We start from the raw sequence: 27039 nt of genomic DNA on the forward strand, positions 1-27039 counted from the left end.
TTTTTGGGTATCCTTCTAAATAAGGAAAGTTGTAAACCAGAAACTAGCATATCTAAGGTACCTTAGGGTTAACCAAGTTGGGTATACCCTACCCCTGAATATAAAGTATCTTGCCAAGTTACAAGACATCTTGAGAACAACTGCTGATACACTCAAAAAGGAAAGAACACTTCTTTAGCGGTTTGCCATACAACTGGGTTGATTAATGGAAATGTTTGTGCTTACTAGAGATTTTAGGCTCTGTTTGAATTATGAATTATAAATTAAACAAGTACCTATACTTCACGTTAAAGGCCTGAAGGGAGGGGCAGCTTCAGTTACCCCTGACTGCCTGCCTAACCCTAACCAAGGGGGTTGTTGACCGCGCCGGGAACGTGGACCGAACCCACCGCGAGAGGTCTCTCCGTTGAGTTCTACTTGGAGCAGGAGAATGCTTGGGTGCCAAGGGGGGCTCTGGCCATAAATCCCTCGCCTTCCGGGTCCTGCACAAGAGGCTAACGTGGCTCGGGATTGGATCTCGAGGCCCGCATACTAGTTGACGGGCGGAAGCTTGGAATAGTGATCCCTGGAGATTACTGGTTAGCCTTCGGGCAGATTATGGACAAGCCTACGGGCGGAACTCCTTGTATTTCAAAGATAAAATGATGAAATGTTAAAAGAACTTGCTTGATGTTGTTTTTCTATGTCACGTGATAAGATTACGTGAAGGAACCAGTGCTTAACAAGATTAATTAAAGAAGCTAAATGTTATATGTCAAATTAATGTGTTAGATAATTACATAACTAAAACAAAACGAGGAAAGTGCGGAGGATGGGCCATGGGTCCGTCCTACGGTTGGGTGGTCCCGGTTAGTTGGGAACTTTTCTCAAAAATCTCGAAGAACAACGGAATGATCATCATCATCAAAAAGAATAACAAGAACGATGACCTAGAGCAACATCTTACCCGATTTACGCTGTTTTAGGGGAACGGAATGGGACTATGCCTTATGGCAGAGAGGTTGAGCTTTGCATCCCTCTCGTTTCCCATTCTCCTTGAACCAAGTGCAGCGTGAATCCGCTTTGGACCTGGCGTTTCTGCGTAAAGTAGTTCGCTCGGGTCTGATGCTAGTTGTTGTTAGCTAATGACCCATTAGGAAAACCCTAATTCCAGTCGATCCTAAGTGGGAACGGCCAGTATACTTCCGCTACGTGGCAGACGCAGGAAGAACTAGATCGCAAAACCCGTAACATTCCATGGGAGTGCCGGGCGGAGCTTTCTAGACATCCTTTCCGATGGACTACTAAGACGTGTCCTGGATGATACTATGGGACACGTTACAGGAAACCTAAGTCGTCGGTTAGATGGGCGCTTCTGTTGGGGAAAGTTTTGTGAGGCAAATCAAAATCTCCTAGAACACTGAATCATGAAAGAGTGGAGTTTGTGGGAATATTATATGCGTTAGCGACGCATCTTGGGGCCAATCCCCAAGGTGTAGGAGAGTCATAGTGGAGCCATGGCAATTAGCCAAGAGGTGCTTCCCTATGTGTGTATTACAAGGCATTATGCCTATATGTTATGGGATCTCTCTCTAAGGAGAAGGGAGGGTGAATATTGGACTACATATTGGATACAAACGTAAAATTGTCATAAACATTTAGCGCAAAGTGAGTTTTGGATGCTCCTGGCCTACAAGGCCGTGTGGTGGGGTTGTCTATCGTATGCATGAGGTCCGGCTAGTGCCATAGCCAGTGCCAGCCCATTTCAGGTCCCATCATAGACTCAAAGGTTTCATTAATGAAAAGGTCGCACATATTTTAGTGGATATAGGCAACACTCATAGCTTTGTCAACACCAAATCTTTGAATGGACTCCCTTTGCACTGATTTATGGGAAGATCCATGGCGTCTGGCAAAGAACCTATGCAACATGCATTGGCAATGATCTTCCTAATTTATTTTCTTCTCGTCACCGACTTCAAATTGTAGAATGGTTGCCTGATGAGAAAGCTGCAAATCTAGTTTTTCTCTCTTCTCCCTCCTCTTAAGGGCTGTTCACACACATGAATCTATGGAAGAAAGGGAAGGAGTTGGATGCGAGATGCTAACGAATAATTGTATCGGAGTAGAGTAGATCATAGATCAGAGTTGGAGAGAGCATAACAGGGAAAAAAATAAGCACGAATAGCCTTCCAACCATTAAGTACACACCTCCAAAACCAAGTTCCTATGCATAAGCATTCATTTTATTTGTTTTATGAAATATGTTTGATGAAAGTATTTGTAAATGGATTCCTTTGATTGAAAATGCTGAAATTTATTAGAAATCTTGAAGAAAACCAAAAAATTTAATCGTTTAGAAATTTACATCAAAACACGCAAAACTTGCAATTATGGGATTTTTATGAAAATGATAAAAATTGAGGTTGTGATTTTGGGGTTCATATGGAATAGAAATGTATATAAAATCAATGTTTATGAAAAATACAGAAGAAGTGAGAGTGGGAAGGAAGACGGAGGAGAGAGAAACAATGAGAGAGAGAGAGGGGAGGAGAGAGAAACAAAGAAGGATGAAGGGAGGCAAATAAAAAAAGGAAAAGAGAGATAGAGAGAGAGGGGTGGGGAGGGAAATAGAGAGAGGGATGTTGAAATGCATGGATGTGAGCATGGCTATGGTAGCTTGAAGGTATAGAGTGAACTCATGAAGACATAGACTTGAAGGTAGAATGTCACACAAGTGAATTAGGTTCCAAGATTGAGACTTGGACTCATAAACACAGTCTTGTGTGGTTGGACATGCACTTAATTCAAAGGAAAAAAAAACCATCATATTGCATTGAAAATGTCTTTTGTACATGCCCTAATCCCTTTTGGGCACCCACTTCTTTTTTACATGACCAGCCATTTTAGCCTAGGTCCTCTTTTCCTATTCCCTTCTATTTACATTGTGGCTTTATCGATGCCCATCTAGTCTTTATGAATTGCACAAGAGGAAGCCCGATACTCTTTTACAAAGATTTAGGAATGCCTTTGCATGTTAAAATGTGCCTCTTCCATTTTTGCACTCACCTTGGGTTTTTAAGGTGTCTTTACGCTTTTGGCCCTTTCTGATAGGCTGCCTTTTTCCACTTTGCCCTGTATTTTGAAATTTTCTTTTGCTTTTTTGTTTTTTATTTTTTTCCTTTCTTGTGTTGGGGTTAACATGCTCGGTAGGTAGGTAGAAAATAGAGATGAGATGGGCCAGAGTTATAGTGTTGGGGTAATGTGTGGCTTAGGAGAAGATATCCTACCACTCTCTCTCTCTTTCAATCTCTCTTTCTCTCCCTCCTTTTCTTTCCCTCTCTCTAACTCTTCCTTTCCTCTCTATCTCTACCTCTCTCTTCCTCTTATTCCCACCATTCTCTCTCAATGGTACTTCTTCTTTAATACTATATCAAGAATCGTGTGGTGGGGGGACTTGCTTGAGTTGTTGTACCAAACACACACCATAAACAAGACAGGAAGCTCACTCAATGATATAAGAAGAGAGATGGAAACCAAAATGTTTTCTTGCTGGTTTTTTCTTCTTCTTTCATATAAAATATGATGTATAGATAAGATACCAACATAAATAAAAGTGACTTGGTAAGTCAAATAGTGCACAACTAACCATATTAATTGACTAGTGCTATAACTATGCCAACAATAGGTAGATATAACAAAATAATTATAATAAGTCATAATTCAGTGGCCATGTGAGGATCATAATGACCATCGACCTACTAAGTGTAGAGTGCAGACCCATCTAGCTCGATGGTCCATCATCGATATCCACTCATGTTAAGCTTGCCATCTCAACAGAGATCACCTTACATTCTCCCATACATTATATTGTTGTGATGGCAACTATGATTGTCTAGTCCATTGTCATGTATTTTTCCTATGTGATCACTCTTTTGATATGTACTCCATGCTCTAAGTTTGATATTTAACTCTTGAAACCCTTGTTGGAATATATGAGTATTTATTTTTTTAATTAATCACTTATCTTAGTAAGTGCAAATCGTAGTCACTTCTTTTGGCATACTATATTGTTGAACCCATAATGCTATCATACTCCTATATCAAGTTTGGGTATGTTCAACTCTCTTGTTTTGCAAAGCCAGTGCAAGCAACTTGCACTGTAACGTGTCCACCCGTTGCTTCCAGGACACGTCTTAGCAGCCCATCGGAAAGAGGATCAAGAAAACTCTGCCTGACACTCCCATAGAATGTTACGGGGTTTGCGATCTAGGTCTTTCCGAGTCTGCCATGTAGCGGAAGTATTCCGGCAGTTTCTACTTAGGACCGACCTAAATCAGGGTTTTCCTAGTGGTCAAACTCCTAGAATGGCAGCTAGCGTAGAACCCTAGGCAAACTACTTTACCCTGAAACGTCAGGGTCAAAGCAGATTCATGCTGCACTTGGTTCAAGGAGAATGGGAAACGAGAGGGATGCAAAGCTTGACCTCTCTACCCATAAGGCATAGTCCCATTCCATTCCCCTAAAACAACATAAATCGGGGTTCTTCTAACCTAGATTCTAGGTCAACATTTGTGCTGTCCATTTCACTTGAGAAAAGTTCCCGATCAACCGGGACCACCCATCATTAGGACGGACCCATGGCCACATCCACCACAGTTTCCTCAGGGTTGTTTTAGTTGCTTAATTACCTACCACATTTATTTGGACACGCATAAAACAAATTCTTTAATTAACCAATTAGACACTGGTTCCTTCACGTAATCTTAGCACTGACATAGAAAAGCAGTGTCAAATAAGTTCCTTTACATCAATTGATTTTATTTATCTTTGGAAGACATCATATAATCCAGCCTGTCGGCTAATCCATAATCTGCCCAAAGGCAATCCATAATCCACCCGAAGGCTATCCAGCAATCCACAAGGGATTACTAATCCAAGATTCCACCTGTAGACTAGTATGCAAGCCTTGAGATCCAATCTCGAGTCACGTTGGCCTCTTGTGCCCAACGGAGAGACCTCACGGGGCGGGTTCAGTCCATGTTCCCAACATGGCTAACAACCCCCTTGGTTAGGGTCAGGCAGACAGTTGAGGGTAACTGATGTTGCCTCTCCCTTCAGGCCTTCCGCCTGAAGCATTAATTAACTTTCCATCTTTTAGTTCCTTGAACAAACAATGCAAACAGTGCTCCTAAACTGTTACAAGCACAATCAATCCAGTGGTCGTTTATTTGGCCAACTGCTAAGGAGTGAATCCTTTTCTCCGAATGCATCCAACATTTGATCTGAGATCAATTGAAACTTGGAAAGATCCCCAAGGGTTTCATTGTTTGTGTACCCTTGTGTGCTTGGGTTAGGGCCATACCTTGTTAACCCAACTTAACCAACACCTTAGGTTTTATAAATTAACAGTAAATCCAGGCAACCATGTCGCTCTAACTTGATTGATCATTTGCTTTCAAGCAAATACATAACTTTCCTTAACTTGGCAAATCAGCCCAAGAAAGGTGATGTAGCAGATGACTACCCATCCTCTTGCAAGTTAGACTTGCGCTAGAACCTGCCAACCTCATTCCAAGGAGTGGCAATTCTCTTGTGTGATTAAACCACAAAGCCGCGCGACGTTGCAGCTTGTTGCACAAGTGTCGCACCTAACTCATGGGATCATTTCACCCATTGAACGGCGTTTCTTGGTCAAGGAATTATGTTTAGACAAGACGCAAGGTTTGGGGTGTCTTCTTACCAACCCAACCCTAATTGTACTGGGCCGACAACGTTCGATCCTAGGGTTTCCAAAATCAATCCGAGTTTTTAGCATTAGGTCGAATGATCCTTAGGGTAGAAACCCTAAATTGTTGATTGCATGAGCGTCCAGTTGACCCAAACATTCTGTGAATGTGGGTAGGACCTTTGGGTTTGAGGGTTTTGACTTGGCATCCAAGTTCGATATTTGGTTGCATTCCTAACGTGCCAAGCCCTAGCTAGTACTTGAGGTGTTTATTGTGTCGACTAGTTATGCCTATACGAATCCCTTGAGGATTAGGTGATTTAGCTAAATTGATCTACTTGTCTCGGGACAAGGGCGATCCTTTCCTAGAGATGCTAACCTTGTTCTAAAGGTGTAAATGGATGCTAGATACCACATTTCGTGCAAGTATATGATTTGTTACATCTATGTTCTATAAGGTATGCAATACCCCTTTACTTTTCTTACTAAAGTCACGACAAATGATAACTTGCATGAAACCTACTAGGGTTTACATAAAAAAACCATGCCTACAACCCTTTTGTTTAGCTTTAGAATTTCATGCTTTGATAAGCCATGCAATCTTTTCTAAATGCAATTTGATGAAATGAAATTTACGAATATGTAGCATGCGACCTTAGATACAACATCGTGAATGAAGTTCATGCAAAACTAAGGCTAGTGTTGACTTAATCCATTTCCAAGCATATTTTGCATGCAACTTGCAATGTCCATTGTTTCATTTTCATGCCGTGCAACAAACGTTAACAATTCTTTCCATGCGAGTCATAACAAGTAAGTTATTGACTAAATACAAGATACTCTTTTCCTTCATGGCCAATGCACTTAACAATTTCCTCTTTAACCCTAGGCAATATGTGTTTTAGACTTCCACTTTGAAAATGCGCGACAAGGCAAATTGCGACTAAGTTCATAGGGAGAGTAAGATTTACATTCATAACTTTGGAGATTCAACGATCCAATTGCATGATATGCACCAATCCTTATCTATCGTTCAAAGAGATAATTTATCAAATGTACTTTTATCACTACCACAAGAATTAACAATAAACGTAAAATGCATTCTCCCTATGGAATTAAGCGTGTTTAAAGCATTTCTTATACGTGGGATTAAATTCATAAAACCTGGGCTTGTGGATCAGCGGTGATGTCCACGTGTAAGTTCGGGGAGGAACCTCATGCGGGTGCGCCTTGCATCTTCTTGGGAGCCATCGTTAATGATTTGAACTCCGTGAATTACCCTCACTTCTACGGGATCTCCGAACAGCCTCAAGATTTGCCTTCTCCCGCGTACGCAAGAAATTCCCTCACCAGAACGTGGATCTTTAAAAAGCTGGGGAGGCTTGTGGGAATGGGGCTTATGGGAAGGCTTGTGGGAATGGAGCTTTACGAGCTCAGTTTAAAAATCGGGAAGGGCATGTAAGAATAGGGGTTAAGGAAGCCCCTTGTGGAAGCTTCTGTGCTTCAAAAGTTTACGTGGAAGAGGGAGGATAATGGAAGATTAATGACTGGGGGGGGGGGGGGGGGTAATTATGGCGGTGGGAGTTTGACCAGCGACAGCAGAGCTGCAATCTATTGCAGCTGTGGCGTATAGGGGTGGCGTCCTCCTAGCGACGCGTCTCCAGCACAGCGGCCTATCCTAGCACGGCAGCGTTCTCCTCTTTCCTCCCTTCACTCAAGACTAAGGGGGTTTATATAGTGCTTAAAGGGGGGGGGGGGGGGGGGGGGGGGAGAGACTCCACACACGTGGAGCCCCCCATGTTTCCCTCTTCTCCCATCCATCTCCACCTCTACAAGCTCCCCATACCCCTCACTTGCTCTTCTCCTACTCCCCTCCTCCAGCCATGCATCGGCTGGGGGGAAGGGCTGATTAGAAAAAGAATTTGCATAAATTTTCATTATTGTCCATTTGCCCCTTTAAAAAGGGTGTTCCCCCGCGGCTATGCGGTCTTAAACCCCGGCCTCAACTGCTCAATGCGGAGGCCTCATTTTTGACTGTGCGGGTTACGGATTAAGCTACGGATAATTATGATGTGGGAGATAACCTTGCACTGGTTTCAGGCGGTGTGCGCGGAGTCAAATTCAATAATATTTTTGAGCGGAAATATTACATGCACCTAGTGACCACAACTAGAACCTGGTCCAAATTGCACTACTACCCTTGTATTTTGTCTTTGAAAATATCCTTGGTAAAGAGGTTGATTTAGCTTTTGACATTGTCTCTGCCTTGACTCATTGCAATGGTAGCCTCTTTGAGTGACATTATTCGAGTTTGTTTTAATGGAATTTCTTGTTGCATTAACCTTAATTTTCTTCCTCATGCTAGCCTGTTGTTGCACTTGGGTTCTTTTAATGAATGACCATGGTACCTTGTTTAGAGGAACATTCCCCCAATATATTATGTTATTAAACTTGAATTGGTACCTTAATAAAGCAGTTTCACTTGTAGCATTGCATCTTGAAGATTTGAGGATTGCATCACCTCCAATTGGGTGTCCAATGGGGGATTCATTCATTGGAAAAATCTAGATATCTATTGGTGGGAGGTATCCATGTACATGCTTCTTGAGCCTTCTAGAATAGCAGTAGTAAGCTTTCAAGCTCAACCCTATTTGCCACAAGGCAAATAGCCCATTCATTTTCAGGCTATGGTAAGATGGTGGGACGTATCTTCTACACTCTAGTTCTTTCAACTACTCCCAAAGTGGTGATCAAATCTAAGGTTCCATTGGCTCGACACTATTACTTCCACCATAGTTGTACTCTTGTTATTAATTTTATCTTATCTATCATGGCTTGGTTTGAGACACTAGTTCTAACTATGAGGAAGTAGTCCTTTATTTTCTCAATCCATACCTTTGTATCGATTTCAATATATTTTCCCTTTCATCAAACTTAGATGGCTTGACTTGCTTAAGGAAAATTTCATTCTCTTGAGTTTTGGTAGGGTTACTCCTAGGTGCAATATCCTATACTAAAATGTCATTTGACTATTTCAATATAAATTATCAAGACTTTATCTAAATCTTTGCACATTCTAAACGTAAGATTCAAAGAAATATTAATGTTTTGCAAAAATAGAAGGAAAAGAGACATCTTCTCATTAACAAAAAAGGTGATACATCATACTAAGGATTTCTTTTACAAGAAAATGCACAAAACTTGGATATATCAACGGTTTTATAGACTAGAGGCTCGACAAAAATGTCTAGGTTTTATACTTGGGAGGAATGCTAGGATAATTGGAGTTGTCTAGATAACACCAAGAAAATGGAGAGATAACTGCAAGAAAATCTATATTGTATCGTCAACAATAATATTTTTCATCTCCTCATAGTGTCAAACAAAGGAGAAAATAGGAGCAACAATACTATCTTCATGTGGCATCATAAACATAATCTTCCACCAATTTAGCTTCAATAGATCTTCACAATGTCTTCATTATCCACAAAACAACAATGAAATAAACACAAAGTAATACTCAAGATGGAATAGAAATGATCCATAGTCTTCATTTATCATGATTCATAGTCTTCTTGTCTCAATGTCTAACAATCTCACTCATACATATATTGTTTCAGCCTCTCAAATGGCTTTATTTCTCTTTCATGCATACTCTCAATAACTCATACATATGATAGTAACATATAATAAAATAGAATGAATGATCAATAATCTCTCTTGCTCAAAAAGACACCCTCCAAAGGATATGTAAAATCTAAAAGGTCACTAGAGCTACTACAATGACTTTTTAGAGCTCATTATTACACTGTCACTTCCAAAGTCTTCACTTCACTCTTCAGCTATACTACTTTTGCTTCAACAAGCTACCAAGACACTACAAGGATACGGAGGCATAGCAACGGTGCTTTCCAATGCAAAATACCAGCGTAGCTATTAGCATCGCAAATCGCAAATAGCAATGGTGCTCAGACGAAAAAATGCGAGCCCAAACCTGAGCGTGTTATTTTGCGCGAACAAACCAAAGAGAGAGTGAAAGGGAGAGCGAACTCCATCTTGCAATTGAGAGGGAGAGGGAGAGAAAGAGAGAAAGATGGAGAAGGAAACCTTCTCACTGCCGCCGCCACCGCCATTCGCGAAGAAGAGGAGGAAGTGTATGGAGGACGAAGAGGAGCCACCGTCGTGAAGAGGAGCCGCCAAATTCATCCTCGAGCCTTTACAGTGAGTGCATTATTCCTTCTTGCTTTGTTTTTGTTTTTTCTCTTTTTCTTTTACTTGTTTTTGTTAAAAATCATGTGTATTGAGAGAGGGAGAGGAAATGAGAGAGGGAGAGGAAGAGAGAAAAGAAAAGAAGGAATGAGAGAGAGAGGGAGAAACATTAAACATAATAGGGAAAGAGAGAAAGAGAGGCAGAGGGGGAGGGAGGGAGAGAGAGAAGTGAGAGGTTGTTGTTATTGTTTTATTTCTTCTTTTATTTTTTAATTGTTTGTTGTTATTTTGGTAGTGGTAGTGGTAGTGGTTGCTTGATTTCTTATTTTCTTGTTTTTTTGTTTTTGTGGTTGTCGTAGTAGTAGTAGTAGTAGCGGTAGCGGTAGCGATATGATAATCTTTTATTGATTTATATTATATCTTCAATTCTGCTATTACGTAAGCAATGTAGCTACTTCACAATCAGACATTGATAAAAAGAAGTCTTATTTGTATTTATATGGACATAGCCCTTTCAGAATACAACATTTCTTGCGCTGATAAGCCAACTGTTACATTTAATTTGGGGAGAATGACGTTGTATTACATTTATCTACAGGAACTAAATAGTAGTATGGTTTCGGGTCATGGATCTTTAGGAATTGGTAAGTCATTGGAAGTTCAGGATATCCTTTCCGTTGGAATCCATACTTCTCATGGCGGCCCAAAACTTTAATCCTGTGAGCAGGGATTACATGGGTTACTTCCTCATATACATATAAGTTCATCTCAAACCTCTGACCTCGAATATGTAAAGTTGAGTTTACGTGAGCTTCCACAAAAATGAACAGCTTCACAACTTTCAAGTCTTCTAACCACTTGATCCTCTTTAGGTTGGTTTGTAGATAAGCAAACCGATGGGCGGCTATATAGTAGATTCCTAAAGCACCCGTCCATCTTTGTTCCATGCACAAAGGTGATGGATTATAGATTTGCTCCAGAATGTTTATCATCCCAACCCCTTGTCGCTAATGCGGAGAATGCATTGCAGTCATAAACATGATTCGAAATACTAAGAACTTGTTCCACGCTTCGTAGTTCTGCAAGACAGTATTGAAGGTAAGGAAATGTTTGGATAGCAACATTTGCTTTACTTCAACTTATTAAGATTTCATAAAAACAATTTCGTTGTTGGTCGGCTCTGATACCAACTGTAACGTGTCCACTTGTATCTTCAGGACACGTCTTAGCAGTCCATCGGAAAGGGTGTCTAGAAAGCTCCGCCCGGCACTTGCATGGAGTGTTACGGGGTTTGCGATCTAGGGCTTTCCGCGTCTGCCACGTAGCGGAAGTATTCCGGCCGTTTCCACTTAGGATTGACCTGAATTAGGGTTTTCTTTATTGGTCATTTCCTAACAGCAACTAGCGTCAGACCCAAGCGAACTACTTTACGCAGAAACGCCAGGTCCGAAGCAAATTCACGCTGCACTTGGTTCAAGGAGAATGGGAAACGAGATGGATGCAAAGCTCAACCTCTCTGCCATAGGGCATAGTCCCATTCCATTCCCCTAAAACAGCGTAAATCGGGTACACTCATAACTCTAGGTCAACACTTTAGTTGTTCGTGTTCTTTGACGATCTTCCTACTATCCATCTTGAATTTCAAAAAAGTTCCCGGCCAACTGGGACCACCCATTCGTAGGACGGGCCTATGGCCCATCCTCCGCACTTTCCTTGGGTTTTTTTAGTTATTTAATTACCTAACACATTAGTTGGACATGTAACAACCAACTTCTTTAATTAACCCATTAGGCACTGGTTCCTTCACGTAATCTTATTACTTGACATAGAAAAACAATATCAAACAAATTCGTTATTAACAGATTATCATATTTATCTTTGAAATACAAAGAGTCTAGCGGGCTGTAGGCTTATCCACAATCCACCCGGGGCTATCCAACAATCCACAAGGATTACTAATCCAAGTTTCCGCCCGTAGACTAGTATGCGGGCCTCGAGATCCAATCCTGAGCCACGTTAGCCTCTTGTGCAGGACCCAAAAGGCGAGGGATTTACGGCTAGAGCCCCCCCTAGCACCCAAGCATCCTCCTGCTCCAAGTAGTGCTCAATGGAGAGACCTCTCGCGGGGGTTCGGTCCACGTTCCCGGTGCGGTCAACAACCCCCTTGGTTAGGGTCAAGCAGACAGTCGGGGGTAACTGAAGCTGCCTCTCCCTTCAGGACTTCAACCTGAAGTATAGATATCCATTTATCTTTTAATTTATTGATTAAACAAAGCCAAATAGTGCTCTAAAATCTGTAGTAAGCACAAACATTTCCAATGATCATTTTTATTGGCAAACTGCTAAGGAATGAATCCTCCCTTTCGAATGCGTCCAGCACTCGATCCGGGATGACTTGCAACTTGGCAAGATCCCCTATATCCTGGGTTAGGGGGTGCCCTATTAACCCATTTTTGTCAAACCTTGAGTTCATTGGTTACTTCCGTCTATCGGCTGGTCTTTAGTTTCTAAACAATCTTCCTTACTCAAGAAGGATACTAAAGTATTCATCCTCTTGCAAGATAACTTTGCATAAGGATCTGCCATCCTCGTTGGGAGAATTTGGCCTTCCTTCTTGTGAACCAATCACAAGACCATATGACTTCGTACCTTCTGTACAAGTGCCGCATCGTATTATGCGATAATGGAATCACGAATCAATCTGTTTCGGGTTCTTTAAGCTGACATTGTTAGACCTAGGGTATCCTAGCTTCATTCTTGTAAGAATCTCAAGGACAAACCCTAGTTCCTTTTTCGATCACAATATACTAACCCTACATTCAGGGAATGTGGACAAGTATTTAAGGTATAGACGTTTCTTGGAATTTAATTCATTCCCAATGAATATTTCGCAGCATAGGTATTTCTAAGTCTATATTAATTTGGTTAACTTCAGAAGGTAACATCGAGATTTCCTCCGCATGATTTGTTATCTATGTGTCAATTGATTTTTCAATCCTATACTTTATCGAATTGAGGTTAGGTTAAATCCAACTAATATTTCCTTTTCTTTGCGAACAAACTCATGCTAAATAAACAACCTTTTCCTTGCTAAGTTATGCAGTTAACAATCATAATTTCATAGAGTTTATGCATCGTAAGAGTCCTTTCATGATTTGCATTTTCCATGCATAAAGCTATTGAAAAAAATTACGCTTATGCTTTATCTATCTTGCATGTTCCATTAAACTAAATTCCTTCGTCGTGAACAACTAGGACAAAATATAACCTATCCCTAACAATTCATCTTGCATGATTGAATTACAACGATATAAAATTAAGAAGAAAAACCTGGGTTTGGGGTGAGATATCCACATGGATACTGGGAGATGACCCTCCCGTAGCTACTCCTTGGACTTTCTTAGGAGGCATCGCAGTTGTAGTCCTTCGAACATGAAAGCAGCTTTACACTCCTTTTCGAAATTCCACCGTCGTTCCCTTGCACCGTTTCCGTCGAAAGTAGTTTTAGAAGGCTCCCTCGAGACTTTAGAGCGCGAAAGGAAGGTCTTAAAAAAGAACACTCAGCACTCTCTTCCCTTTTACAAGTGGGGGAAGAAGAACAAAAATCCAAGGTATTTTGCGAGTTTGAAAGGAAAGGCTAAGGACAAATTCTCTTGGGGGGAAAAGGGCCTTATAGAATTCTAAGGGAGGAACTCCAAGGGGGGAAAGTAGCCTTAAAGGTTATTGGAAAAGGGGGCCTAAGGAGGCCTTAGGAGAAGATATAAGGGGGGTAGTCCGAGGGTTATAATGAACAAGGGCCCTAAGGGGGAAATAAAAAATGGGGAGATAAGACCTTTAAGGTAAACAAACCCTTTTATGGGGGGAAATCTCCAATCCCACAGGAAGGGGCCCTAAGGGGGTTTTTTTTAAAGACACGGGGTGGAGGGGGGGGGGGGGGGGGGGGGGGGCAGGGTTGTTCCAAAATGGCACAAGGGAAGGGGGCCAAGGGTTTAAACTCGGAGGGGAGCCCAAGGGAAAGGGGGCTTAAGGATTACACATGGGGGGTTGAGGGTGGTTTTTTAAACACAAGGAAAAAAGGGCTTATAGGTTAAACATGGGGGGAGGCAAGGTGGATTTGAACCAGGGGAAAGGGGGCTAAGAAGTGTAAAACACGAGGGGGGTGGTGTGGGGTAATAAAGCTAGGGGGAAAGGGTCTTAAGAAGCTCCTTTTTAGAAGCTTCTAGGTGCTTCTACGTGTTCTAAGGGAGGAGAGTACAGATGGCGGATGGCCTCAATGCTAGCGTAGATCCTCAGCGGCGGCGGGCGACTCCATGGCGGCGGCCCTTTCTCTTCCTCACGTAATCCCTGTCCTCCATCTCTCGTACCTCACGGCAACAGCAGGTGCAGCCTTATCGTTTCTTCCTCTCAATTTCAGCCTCCTCCTTCCCTCTGATAGCTTCCCATATATCTTCCTCACTCTCCCCCCCCATTGTCCTTTAGAGGGGGAGGTATTTATGGGAAGAGGGGGGGTAGGGTCTCCCTCTCCCACGTGGAGCTTGCATGCATTCCCTCCCCTCCACCTCTACATTCTCCATTTAGCACCATCCTCTTCCCTCAGCCACGCTTCGGCTGGGGGAAAGAGGATTAAAAAAATTTGCATTAAATCCAATATTATTCCCTTAACCTCCTCCCAAGAGGAGGCTCTCATGAAAATATGCGGTTTCATTAAGCCATGTCTCGTTTGGGCACAGTGGAGAGCGTATTAGTAAAGACCAAACCGTCCCTAACCACAATGCAACATTGTCATTTTCCCGAGACTTCACACGGCCTCATAATATTTTTAACAGAAATATTACAATCAATGTGGTGGAAATCAAAGAGCTATTTGAGTCAGAAGTAAATATGGTTACTCACTCATGTAAAAATATCCAAGCAGTAGCAGAGAAGTCTACAACAATTTTATGGATATGAAAGGAGAAAGTCCACCAACAGGTGGCTAAGTAGATGGCAAAGTAACTAGTGGTAATGAGGGATCTACAAACTAATTCTTGTCTCAAATTCAATACCTGTGATATCAAAAGGGACCATAGGAGCACTGGTCGTGATACAAAATTTGCAGTAGCAGTTGACTCTTGAAGTCAATACCTAGGAGAATAGAAGGGATAGTAGGAGCATGGGCAATGATACAAAATCCATAGCTGGCTCTTGGTCTAGAGTCAATATCCATAAAGGTGGAAGGAAACCTACCAATACTAGACGTTGAGGCCCAATCTTCTTTATAGGTGGTTCCAACTAATTCTAAAACACAAATTGTATGGGGATCAATCTCTATCATTATTCCTTTGGGAATTGTCTATATTCTCTTCTAGCATTTAAGGAGCATTTGCTTAAAATGATTCAATCACATCGGCCTATACTATAGGTACTAGAAGTGGCAAACTTGACTACAACCACACTAGAGATGAGGAAGTCCACAAGGTGAAACAAGAGCCAATTCCACTAAGACCATTCTCTGACCCCAATATTTTGGTGATTTCTCTTCAGTTCAAGGGTCAAGTAATTAACAATGATAGTTTCTTAGGATTCAACATTATCACAATGGCCACAAGTCAAGATTTTGGAGTAATGAACGTTCAAAGAGAGGGGAAGAGATAAATAATAATGGAAGCCATAAACAAATAGCAATGTACTCTCTCTTCTTCCATTATTTGTTCATTGTGTAGCACACAAAAAAATTCTAATTCTAAGTCATACATACATTGTATGCAAGTAGGCCATTAACTGACTAGACATCTCTAACCTAAGTTAAGTGTGATTGACTCATTATTATGCCACACATGATTAGAAATAGCTAGCTATAACTGTATCAAGTAGAGTTAGTGTGAATACCACAAATGAGTTTGACCTTCAACACTTCCCCTCAAGTTCAAGTCAACTTATGTACTCTAAGTAGATCCCTAAAGTAAACAAAATTATCTCTACCAAGTGATTTGGTAAAAATGTTAGCTTCAGTCTTCACGTGAAGCATGTCTATCTTTTTTGCAAGTCCCATTTTCCTCATGAAGTGATAATGAACTTCTATGTGCTTTGATCTAGCATGGTAGACTGGGTTGCTAGCCAAAAACACACTACTCATGTTGTCACAATGCAATGTGACCTTCCTATCCATCTTTATACCCAAGTCATGTAACAACTTCAAGAGCCAAGCTAGTTCACATGCAACTAAGATTGCACCTCTATACTCTACCTCTATGCTAGAGAGAGCAACTGTAGGAGGATTCTTTTTATTGCTCCAACTCGCCATACTACTTCCAATAATAAAAGCATAACCACTGATTGATCGTTTGTGTCATATGAACATCTAAACCAATCAGCATATGTATATCCTATCAAATCAAGTGGCTTTCCAAAATCATTAAACAACTCATAATCAGAAGCACCCTTCATATACCATATAATCTTCTTAATTGAATCCAAGTGAGGCTTTGTGTGGCTTCCATATAAAATGACTAATTAGCCCCACTGAATAACTAAGATTAGGACAAGTAATGGTGAGATAGATCAAGATGCCCACCATCTACCTGTACATTGTAACATTCTCTATCTCACTGCCAATATCAACTCTAAGCTTATATTCTAATCTAGTGTTGTCTCCATGGGCTTACAATCCATCGTTTTGTAAAAATTACATGGCACAATGTACAATCTAAGCAAGGAATGGAGAACACACAATAAATATGAGAAGAACAAAGACTACTTTAATTTCAAACGAACTAGTACAAAGATGGTTCTTTCCACTCTTGTGCTTCCATTGTGAAGCTTAGATGGTGATTTAAACATATAAGAGGCGTGTTGAGAGTTAGGAAATCACACTCATTAGTATGCCTCTTTGTATGGAGTGTCTAGGGAAGGGAAATGCAAGTAAGTAGTAAAATGTGCATGAATCCCATAGGCACAATGGAGGAAGAGAGCTACCATCATGAAAGTTCTATAAAGCTATGTACTTGACTATCATCCTCAATGCAATGCTATTGTACTTTGTTCTTCTAGATATTGTCATGACCTGGTCAAGATTGTGTTTGAGTCCAAGCACTTAGTCTTGGAACCCAATTCACTTGAGTAACAAAAATTATGTATTTTCTATGTCATCATGTTTCTAATCCATGCTTTCCAACCTCCATAGCCAACCATGCTCAAGATCCGTGTTTCTTGACATGGTATCAAAGCCATGTTGAGCATGGTTGAGTTACAAATCCTTCCTTCATCTTTCCACAACCTCAATGCAACTCACATCAAGCACTTGACTTTATCTCTTCACTCCATCACCACTGTGTGCCTCATGTCTTGTTGGGAGCAAAGGATGCGTGGTTTGCGCTTAGCGAATGGAAGAATCTCCCTCTTTCTCTCTTCTACTCATAAAATTGCATATGACTCATGAGAAATTAAAAAGAGACTAAAAGAAAAGGTAAAGTAAGATGAAGCGACTCAAGATTGGATTCAATCTCCCCCCGACATGAAGTGGGCAGCTCCCTTCATGCTGTATTTATAATAATATTATGAAATCTTCTTTGCCCAAGATTTAGGCCCTTTATAATCACTCTTTGCATAAAGAGTTTGAGTGAACTGGAAAAGAGATAAAGTAATCTGAATTAATAGATGCTAACAGTTGTGCATCCCACAACTCTCTAGTACCATTAATATTTTATTGGACATATCTTCTAAAAATCTATTTTGCTAATAAATATTTACATAGAGGCTATGTGCATGCTTTATAAGAAATAGCGGTGCATCTAATACAATAATCCAATAATTTTCAAATAAATTCTTGAGGAAATAATCTTTAGAATTCTTGCGCGCATGCCTTTCCAATTCTCCTTGCTCTACACATCAGCTGCCAAAATTCAGAAAATCACGTTAAAATAATAACCAACTGAATAATTGCAGCTAGCCATATAAATCAATTAATTTGGAATTCCATACAATAAATAATTCACGAAGACGTTAATACTCATGTGGATAAAATGGTACCACCCACGTTCACACTTGCATTGACGCCCGGAAAGGATAGGCGTCCCATCGACCTTTTGCCTAAGACGATTCTTAGGAACATGCCCCGCATTGACGGAGAACCATTTAAGGTGCTCATCCCGCCAACATACACATAAAGGAGAATCATTTAAGGCGCTCATCCCTTTACGTAGGTGCCACCAGGCAACATACCCCCGGGGTGGGATAGCAATTGTCCTCAATTACTATTGGCTAGATGTGGAGACAATAAATTGGAAAAAGGTCGCAAATCACAAGCATGCATCCATTGAGCTTCCTCAACAGGATGATTGTGGAATTTGACAAGATAACGAGGATAAATATTTTCAGTTCTAGTGGTCATATAGTCAACATCAATAATTGTTTCAAGGATTAGGATTTCATGGTCATCTGATAAAGGGTGGTGATTCATAAACAGGGTGAATAGGAAGAAAACCTTTGAAGGGATGTAAAAGACTAATGTGAAAGGTGTTGTGGATTTTCCAATGATGAGGTAACTTTAATTTGTAAGCATTAGAATTAATACAATGGAGAATTTTAAAAGGTCCATAGAAACGAGGAGCTAATTTTACATTTGGGTTCTTTTCTACACTATGGAGTCTATGTTTTTCAACACGTAACCAAACATAATCTCCTTCTTTATAAATCATAGCTTGCTTTTTTTTATTTGCTTGTTTCACATATGATTGTTGGGCCTTTGCTAGTATTTGTTTAACTTGCTCATAAATACTTGAATGATTTTGAATCCAATCGTCAACAAAAGGTATTTTTCTGAGTTAGACGAAATGTGGGAGTTGGCAATTTGTGACCATAAACAATTTCAAAAGGTGCCTTTTGTGTAGCATTGTGAGTGGTATTATTGTAAGCAAACTATAGAAAGTGCAAATGATTATCCCATGTGACTGGAGAAAAATTTGTATAAGCACGGATTAAATCCAAAATTGTGCTATTTTGTGGCCTCTGTTTCACCATTAGTCTCTGGATGAAATGCAGAGCTAAAATCAATCTTAGTTCCTAAGTTAGTAAACAATGTAATCCAAAAATTATTACAGAATCAAGGATCTCGGTTGGACACAATAATTTTTGGCAATCCATGGTGCACAAAAATATGCTTGAGAAATAAGTTAGCGACTTGTGCAGCACTTAAGGTCTTTTTACAAGCAATGAAGTAAGCATGTTTACTAAATCTATCAAGTATGGTCCATATCATATTATTTTGTGAAGAAGTTTGTGGTAAACCTATAATGAAGTCCATAGAAATCTGCTCCCAAGGTGAATTAGGGATAGGTAATGGAAGTAATAAACCATATGACTTACCATGATGTCTTTTTATGTGTTGACATACAATGCATTCAGAAACAAAATTAGAGACATCATGTTGCATATTTGGCCAGAAAAAATCTTCATGTAAATTTCTAAGTGTGGAGATAATACCACGATGTCCCATATAAGGAGGCTCGTGTACTTCTTGCATAATGAAATGACAAAAAGGATTAGTAATATATAACTATTTTTCATAAAATAGAAAACCATCGGAAATAGAAAAGTTATTAGTAGGGATCCATTGATTGTTAGATAAATCTACCCAAACATCATGAAAATCGAGATCTTGAAGATAAGTATTTTTCATTGTGTCTAACGAAAAAGTAGAAATGACAGAAATATTGTTTAATGATGGCCTACAACTAAGTGCATCGGCTACTACATTTTCCTTACCTAGTTGATATTGAATGATTGGATGAAAGGATTGAATAAATGATGCCCATTGTATGTGTCCATCAAATATTTGTGGTTGTGACAATAAATGTTTAATACTCTACTGATCGATTTTAATCATAAACTCCGAACCAATTAAATAATGCTTCCATATGTGCAATGCATGAACTACGACTAATAATTCTTTGTCATATGTACTATATTTAACTTCAAACGGTGTCAGTTTACAACTAGAGTATGCTATAGGGTGATTGTCTTGCAACAATACTGCACTGATGCCAGAACCACTTGCATCAGTAACCACAAGAAAGAATGGTCTATTGAAATCAAGTAACTGCAAAACTAGTGTGTGTGTGAGTGCATGCTTAAGTATTTCAAACGATCGTTATTGGATGTCGCCCCAACGATAAACAAGACCTTTCTTTAACAAAAGAGTTAACGGTAAAGCAAGCAATGAAAAGTTTCTAACAAATTTTTGATAAAAGCTAGCTAGTCCTAGAAATGAACGAGCTTCATGTACATTTTTAGGTGTTGGCCAAGACTTAATTGCTTCAATTTTACGTGGATCTACATGTATGTCTTTGGCAGACATGATATGACCTAAATATTCTATTTCAGATTGAAAGAAAGAACTTTTGTCAAGGTTAGCATATAGATGGTTTTGTTTTAATAAACTAAACACTAAAGATAAATGTTCTTCGTGTTCTTTTTTAGTTTTGCTGAAAACAAGAATGTCATCGAAAAAAAACTATTACATAATGTTGAAAATGCAAAAATATTCTATTCATCATTCTACTAAATGTAGCTGGTGTGTTGGTAAGTCTAAAGGGCATTACCAAGAATTCATAATGTCCAAATTGTGTACGAAAAGCTGTCTTAAAAATGCCAGAAGTAGACATATGAACTTGGTGATATCCTGATTTCAAATCAATTTTACTAAACACTGTTGCTCCTTGTAATTTATCTAGAAGGTTGTTTATTCTAGGTATTGGATACCTATTTTTAACTATTATTTTATTAAGTTCTCTATAATCTATACACATGCGGTAAGTTTGATTTTTCTTTTGTCAAACTAATAATATAGGAGCTCCAAAAGGTGAACTACTTGGACGAATTAATTTTCTACTTAGAATTTCTTCAATTTGCTTCTGAATCTCTTTTTTGTTCTAATTGGTTATGGCGATAGGGAGCTTTGCAAGGTGGTTGACTACGAGGAAGTAAATTAATTTGGTGGCCTTCGGGTCGTGATGGAGGAAGTTGTAAAGGTAAATCATTAGAAAAGCAGTCAGAAAATTTAGCAATCAAATGCTATTGCTTTGGAGTTAGTTCAGTTTTTGTAATATCAACTTCATTAATCCATACTAAGAAATCTTTTGATTGTTTATGCAAAGCTCGCTTCGCCTGTGTATAACTAATAATTGGAAATAATTTGGTTTTTGTTAACCCTTGAAGTAAAATTTGTTTACCTTTGTGCTCAATGTGCATTGAGTGTGTGCTGTAATCTATATTGGGGTTAAATTGGTGACGCCATGGCATTCCTAGAATTACGCCAATAGATTGCAAAGGTGCTACTAAAAATTTCTGCTTTTCCTTATAAGATCCAATACAAATTTCTAAATTATGAACTTCTTTAGTACCATTATATCGTTGTTCTAGAAATGCAACCTTAATTTTATAGGCAGATGGAATAGTTTTAAGTTGTAAGTTTCTAACTACTTTTTCTGAAACAAAATCATGAGTACTACCATCGTCATGCAAAACAGACATATCATTATTATTGATTTTGCATCGCATCTTTAATAAGGCATGCATAAAAATTTTACCAGCAAGGTCTTCAGGTTCGTTAGAATTTTCACCCATAAGTGTAGCCTCATTGGAGTCGGTCATTGCTTCAAAGTCTTCCTTGGATTCTTAAGATCCAAGAAAATTCAAATGTGCCATGGGTTTCTTCCAATCACAGGTGTTGCCCATGGGACAACAACTCGCAATATGACCAGGATGCTTACAATTATAACAAATTACATTTTTGAAAATGGCATTGGAGACACTTAGATTAACATTTTTAGGTTCACCAGATTTAGGCAAATTTGAAGGTGGATTGGGAGGTTTAGAATTGGAAGCTGATTGGCCATGATTATTAAGAACATTTCGCATCCATGGTCGTCGGTTAAAACGATTCTTTCCATATTGAGAATTGAAGTTACGGAAAGAATCAAAACAAAATTTGTTACCCATGTTGTTACCATTGGATGCCGAAAATTGCCTTCGGTCTTTAGATTGCTTCTTTTTAGCGTCGTGAGCTAGGGATATGGCTTCGTCCAAGTTATTGGGCTTGAAAATGTTGACTTCGGCTTGGATGGATGGAATTAAGCCGGATACTTTCTCTTGAAGGTAGACTTGGCCACTAGCTCCACCATTTGGAGCTGCAAGAGAGTGCTCCAAAATCTTTCTATGTATTGACGGATAGACTCACATTCCCGTTGCATGAATAAGTCCCATTGTTGTTGCATGCGGAGTTCGAATTGTGCAGGGAGAAAATTTGCAAGAACCTTCTTGCGAAAGTCATTCCATGTGAGAGGACGATCAATGCTTTTACACGTGACATCCCACCATAATGCAACTTTCTCAATAAAATAATGAGATGCACACTTGATTTTATCACTTTCTGAGTATTTGTCATTGTCAAAATAAGCTTCGAACTAACTTAACCATGACAAAATTTTGCGACCATCTTTAAGACTATCAAAAGAATTAAATTTGAATGTACGCTTGCTTATCTTGGACTCCTTTCCACTAGCGTGGACATCCAAAGTAGCGTTGATGGCATGAACTAGGTTGTCGTCGTTGGTAGAAGTTTCAGTGGTGGCAGGACGCTTGAGGGACTTCAGTTCTTGTTCCATTTGAACATGATGTTGACGCTCTTCTTCAAGTTGTATAGATATTAAATCCATACGCTGCTCTAAGGCTGGCTCAGGAAGCGGTGATGCGGAGTTGAAATTGGCCATGATTGCTTGATGGAGAAATCCGGAGATCTAGGACACCTTGCAAGTGAAAAGACGCCTTGTCGTTGAAGAATTTTGGCTTGTAAGACCAAAATTTTAAACAGTCTTTGGACAAGAAATTATGGTTGGAAGTAGGCAAGAAAGGCGAAAATTTTTTATGGAAATTTTGTGAAATTTATAAAGCTGGAAAGAATTGCGCGAGAACTACCTCTATGGAAGAGATAGTCAGCTATGACTTGTGAAGATTTGCAGAGTCTATGTATGACACGGATTAAGAGAGGTTGAAGTTGATCATGAAAGTTAGTAATGTAACTTGCTTAATAAGGCTTTAAGCCTTAAAAATTTTGACATTTGAGGACAAAAGGACGTCGTGGATGCTGCCGTGGCATCAAACCCCCCCCCCCCCCCCCCCCCGCCCGAAATCAAAATAGAGCTTAAGCTCTTGTTTCAGCTCAAACTAAGCTTTTAATTAAGCTTTAACTAAGTTTACTAATCACCTAAAAGCTCCAATTCATCACGAAATATGGTGCCATGATGTAGGAGTGGATCTTCGTCAATGTCTAGGAAAATAGAAGAATTTCTTGACTGTGATAGAGGGGTTTGGGGTTCTGAAGGCCTAGGAATCCAGCCGTGTAGTCAGTTCGCGATGAGAGAGATTGTAGAGCTTGTTTGCAGAAAAGGGCTCGCCCTCACACTAGAGGGTAGGCGAGGAAGCCCAAGAGGTAGGCTGGCACTGATACCACTGTTGGAAGCAACAGATGCGTGGTTTGCACGTAGCGAATGGAAGAAGCTCCCTCTTTCTCTCTTTTACTCATAAAATTGCATACGACTCATGAGAAATTAAAAATAGACTAAAAGCAAAGGTAAAGTAAGATGAAGCTACTCAAGATTGGGTTCAATCTCCCCCGGACATGAACTGGGCAGCTCCCTTCATGCCATATTTATAATAATATTATGAAATCTTCTTTGCCCAAGATTTAGGCCCTTTACAATCACTCTTTGCATAAAGAGTTTGAGTGAACTGGAAAAGAGATAGAGTAATCTGAATTAATGGATGCTAACAGTTATGCATCCCATAACTCTCTAGTACCATTAATATTTTATTGGACATATCTTCTAAAAATCTATTTTGCTAATAAATATTTACATAGAGGCTATGTGCGCACTTTATAAGAAATAGCGGTGTGTCTAATACAATAATCCAATAATTGTCAAATTAATTCTTGAGGAAATAATCTTTAGAATGCTTGCTATTGGGGTAAAAGGCCTCTGGGCCTACCCATGTATAGTGTGACTGCCCATTCTTTATTCATATATAATATGATAGTGCAATAAGGCTATCAGTTCAGTTGGATAGCACCTACATTGTGTGTGCTCTTCTCTCCCGCATCTTCCTCTTCTCCTTCTCCACTGCCATTGCATCCCCTTCACTTGCTCGTGGTGTACCTTTCCAATTCTCCTTGCTCTACACATCAGCTGCCAAAAATTCAGAAAATCATGTTAGAATAATAACCAACTGAATAATTGCAGCCAGCCACATAAATCAATTAATTTGGAATTCCATACAATAAATAATTCATGAAGACGTTAATACTCATGTGGATAAAATGGTACCACCCACGTTCACACTTGCATTGACGCCCGAAAAGGATAGGCATCCCCATCGACCTTTCGCCTAAGACAATTCTTAGGAATGTGCCCCGCATTGATGGAGAACCATTTAAGGCACTCAGCCCGCTAATGTACACATAAAGGAGAACCATTTAAGGTGTTCATCCCTTTGCGTAGGTGCCACCTGGCAACATATCTACCATAGCTAGCAGCACCTACCCACCTTGAAGTGCTTAGATCTCCTCAAGCATAGAATATCTCAACAAGCTTCCTTCTACAGACTTCTTGCTGGTCACACAATCATATTACTTCACATCTTGGCATTGTGCATTGTAGGGCTTGGCATTGCCAAAATTCATCTTTGTTGTCCAGATAGATGTAGAGAAAGTCATATGACTAGTTCTCACTCCATGCTTCACGATTTTCACTCTAGTCATGGGGTTTTGAAAGCTTCCCATTTAAGCCACCTTCCATTCAAATCTTAGCTTAAATGGTCCACCCTATGAGTTGCTACAACAAAAAAACGAGTCACTTATCCGAAAACCCTAATGGCAGCCATAGCCATCCTCACTAAAGCTAAAAAATATTTTTATTCTCTCACTTCACTTGGCCCGAGCCATTGGCCTGAGCCAAGTCACTTCCATTTTGATTCACCAATTCACTAAAGTTCCATCAATATTTGCACATCAAATTAATAAGGAGGGGTAGATTTGGAAGACTCAAGCTCAACTCAAGAAGATTCAAACTTGAACAAGCATTGTGTCTATTGACACTCATCTAATGTCTCTCGGTAATTGTGTCTATTGACACAATCAGCTCATTCTTGGTCCAAATTTAAGAGTTTTGGTACCGATTTGATGCTGTTCTAGTCACTCAACATGGACAAAGACTCACCATCCTACTGCTTCAAGGGAGTTGGGTTTCACACCTTGCAAACAAGGATAAAACTTATCCTAATGGAGAAGGGTGTATGGGCAATCACCAATGGTCAAGAGAGAAAGACTCAAGATACTTCTCTTTGCAATAGCTTGGCAGAGGAACAATGACAAATCTCAAGCCATCATAAAGCTTGAGTTAGATGATAGCTACATCCATCATGTGGATACTTGTAAAACCTCTCATGACACATGGGACGAGCTATACCTAAGAGACATTATGAGTTGTGATGTGCCATTTGGTGGAAAGGTTTGTTTATTTGGAGGCCTGATTTTAGGAAAGTCTTGCCAATTGTAGAGAAAGAACACACGAGGATATTGTTAATGCTACACTATGTTATTTTGATTTGTGGCACTATGTGAGGGTGTTAAGGCTATTTGGGAATATGTGACTATCAACGGTTGGTAATGTGGTAGAAAATGGATTCATTTGTTGGATTCAAGGGATAGGAGATGGGATGGGCATTATCAAAAAATGTGATAAGGTGTGTGTTCCACCAAGCATGGTGTTAAAAGGACACATCTATTGAAACCTTTATTGGTAGTATCTACGGTGATGTGTTGAGTGTGAGTGGCTATACAATGTACTTCAGTAAGCGAGCTATACTTTCATCATAGAATACAAAGATGGATACTTTGAATGAGTGTGCATTGCAGTTGATGCCAGGGGAGGTTAGGCAGTATTATAGTGTAGACTCGATTGTAAAGAGAGATGACTAATTTTTGTACTCTGTTGAGTATTTAAATACGTTTGATCTTGGAGGTGGATTTCCCCATTTATTGTTGCTAAAGGTAAATGCACATGTTATTCTTCTTAAAAACCTAAACCTAAGAAGGGGTTTGTGTAATGGTACGTGGTTGATCTATAAGGCATTCAATAGAAAGGTTATATATGCTGAGATAATAATGGGGGAAAATGTGTGTGAATGGGTTTTTATTCCTAGGATTACTTCTCGAGTAAGTTACTCATGAATATATGTGTACATCACGTGGGTTCAAAATAAGGTATTTTTAAAATACAATTTTTATACATTTTTTACATACAGAAGGGATAATATAAAGGGATTATTTACAAATTGAATAGAAAAATGTTATGTTTTATTCAAAAAAATTCAAAGATAAGGATATTTATAAATAGTCCTTGAATGCACATGATGTATAGAATATACATGAAGTAGCTTCCTTAAGGATTACTTTTATTTCAATGATGTGCAGCTACCATTCACAAATTGAATAAAAAAAGGTTATGTTTTATTCAAGAAAAATTCAAAGATAAGGATATTTATAAATAGTCCTTGAATGCATGTGATGTATAGAATATGCATGAAGTAGCTTCCTCGAGGATTACTTTTATTTCAATGATGTGCAGCTACCATTTACTATCAATCGAAGGCAAACTTCCATCCAATTAGCATTCATTATGATGATCAACAAGTTATAAGGGTAGCCTCTATCCATTGTTTGGGTCTTATCTAAAGGCCCATGTAGTTGCGTATGGTTAGTTGTATGTTGCATTTTCAATGTTGAAAAAAAGGTGCAATGATATGTGTTTCTATTGTCGACCATGTAGGGTCAATGGTTTGGCATATGTGTGAATTCCTCTTCATGCAATGTTTGGTTAGCATATACTCTTTTGGAAGTGGATTGTTTATCCTGCTTCACTATTTATTCGACTTTTGCATATGCATACCCTAGAGTGGAGCTATTACCCAACCTTTGACTCTATCAAAAGGAGCTACATTGCACGTTGCATGCACTAATAAGTGATGATATCATAAGAAGGATACTTGCAAGAGTTGTTTATCATTTACATGACAATGTCAACATAGAGTTG

The sequence above is a fragment of the Lygodium microphyllum genome, chromosome 12 (assembly GCF_053477565.2).
Source record: "Lygodium microphyllum isolate KBCC chromosome 12, Lygodium_microphyllum_v1.1.10, whole genome shotgun sequence".
In the NCBI taxonomy this organism is placed as follows: Eukaryota; Viridiplantae; Streptophyta; class Polypodiopsida; order Schizaeales; family Lygodiaceae; genus Lygodium; species Lygodium microphyllum.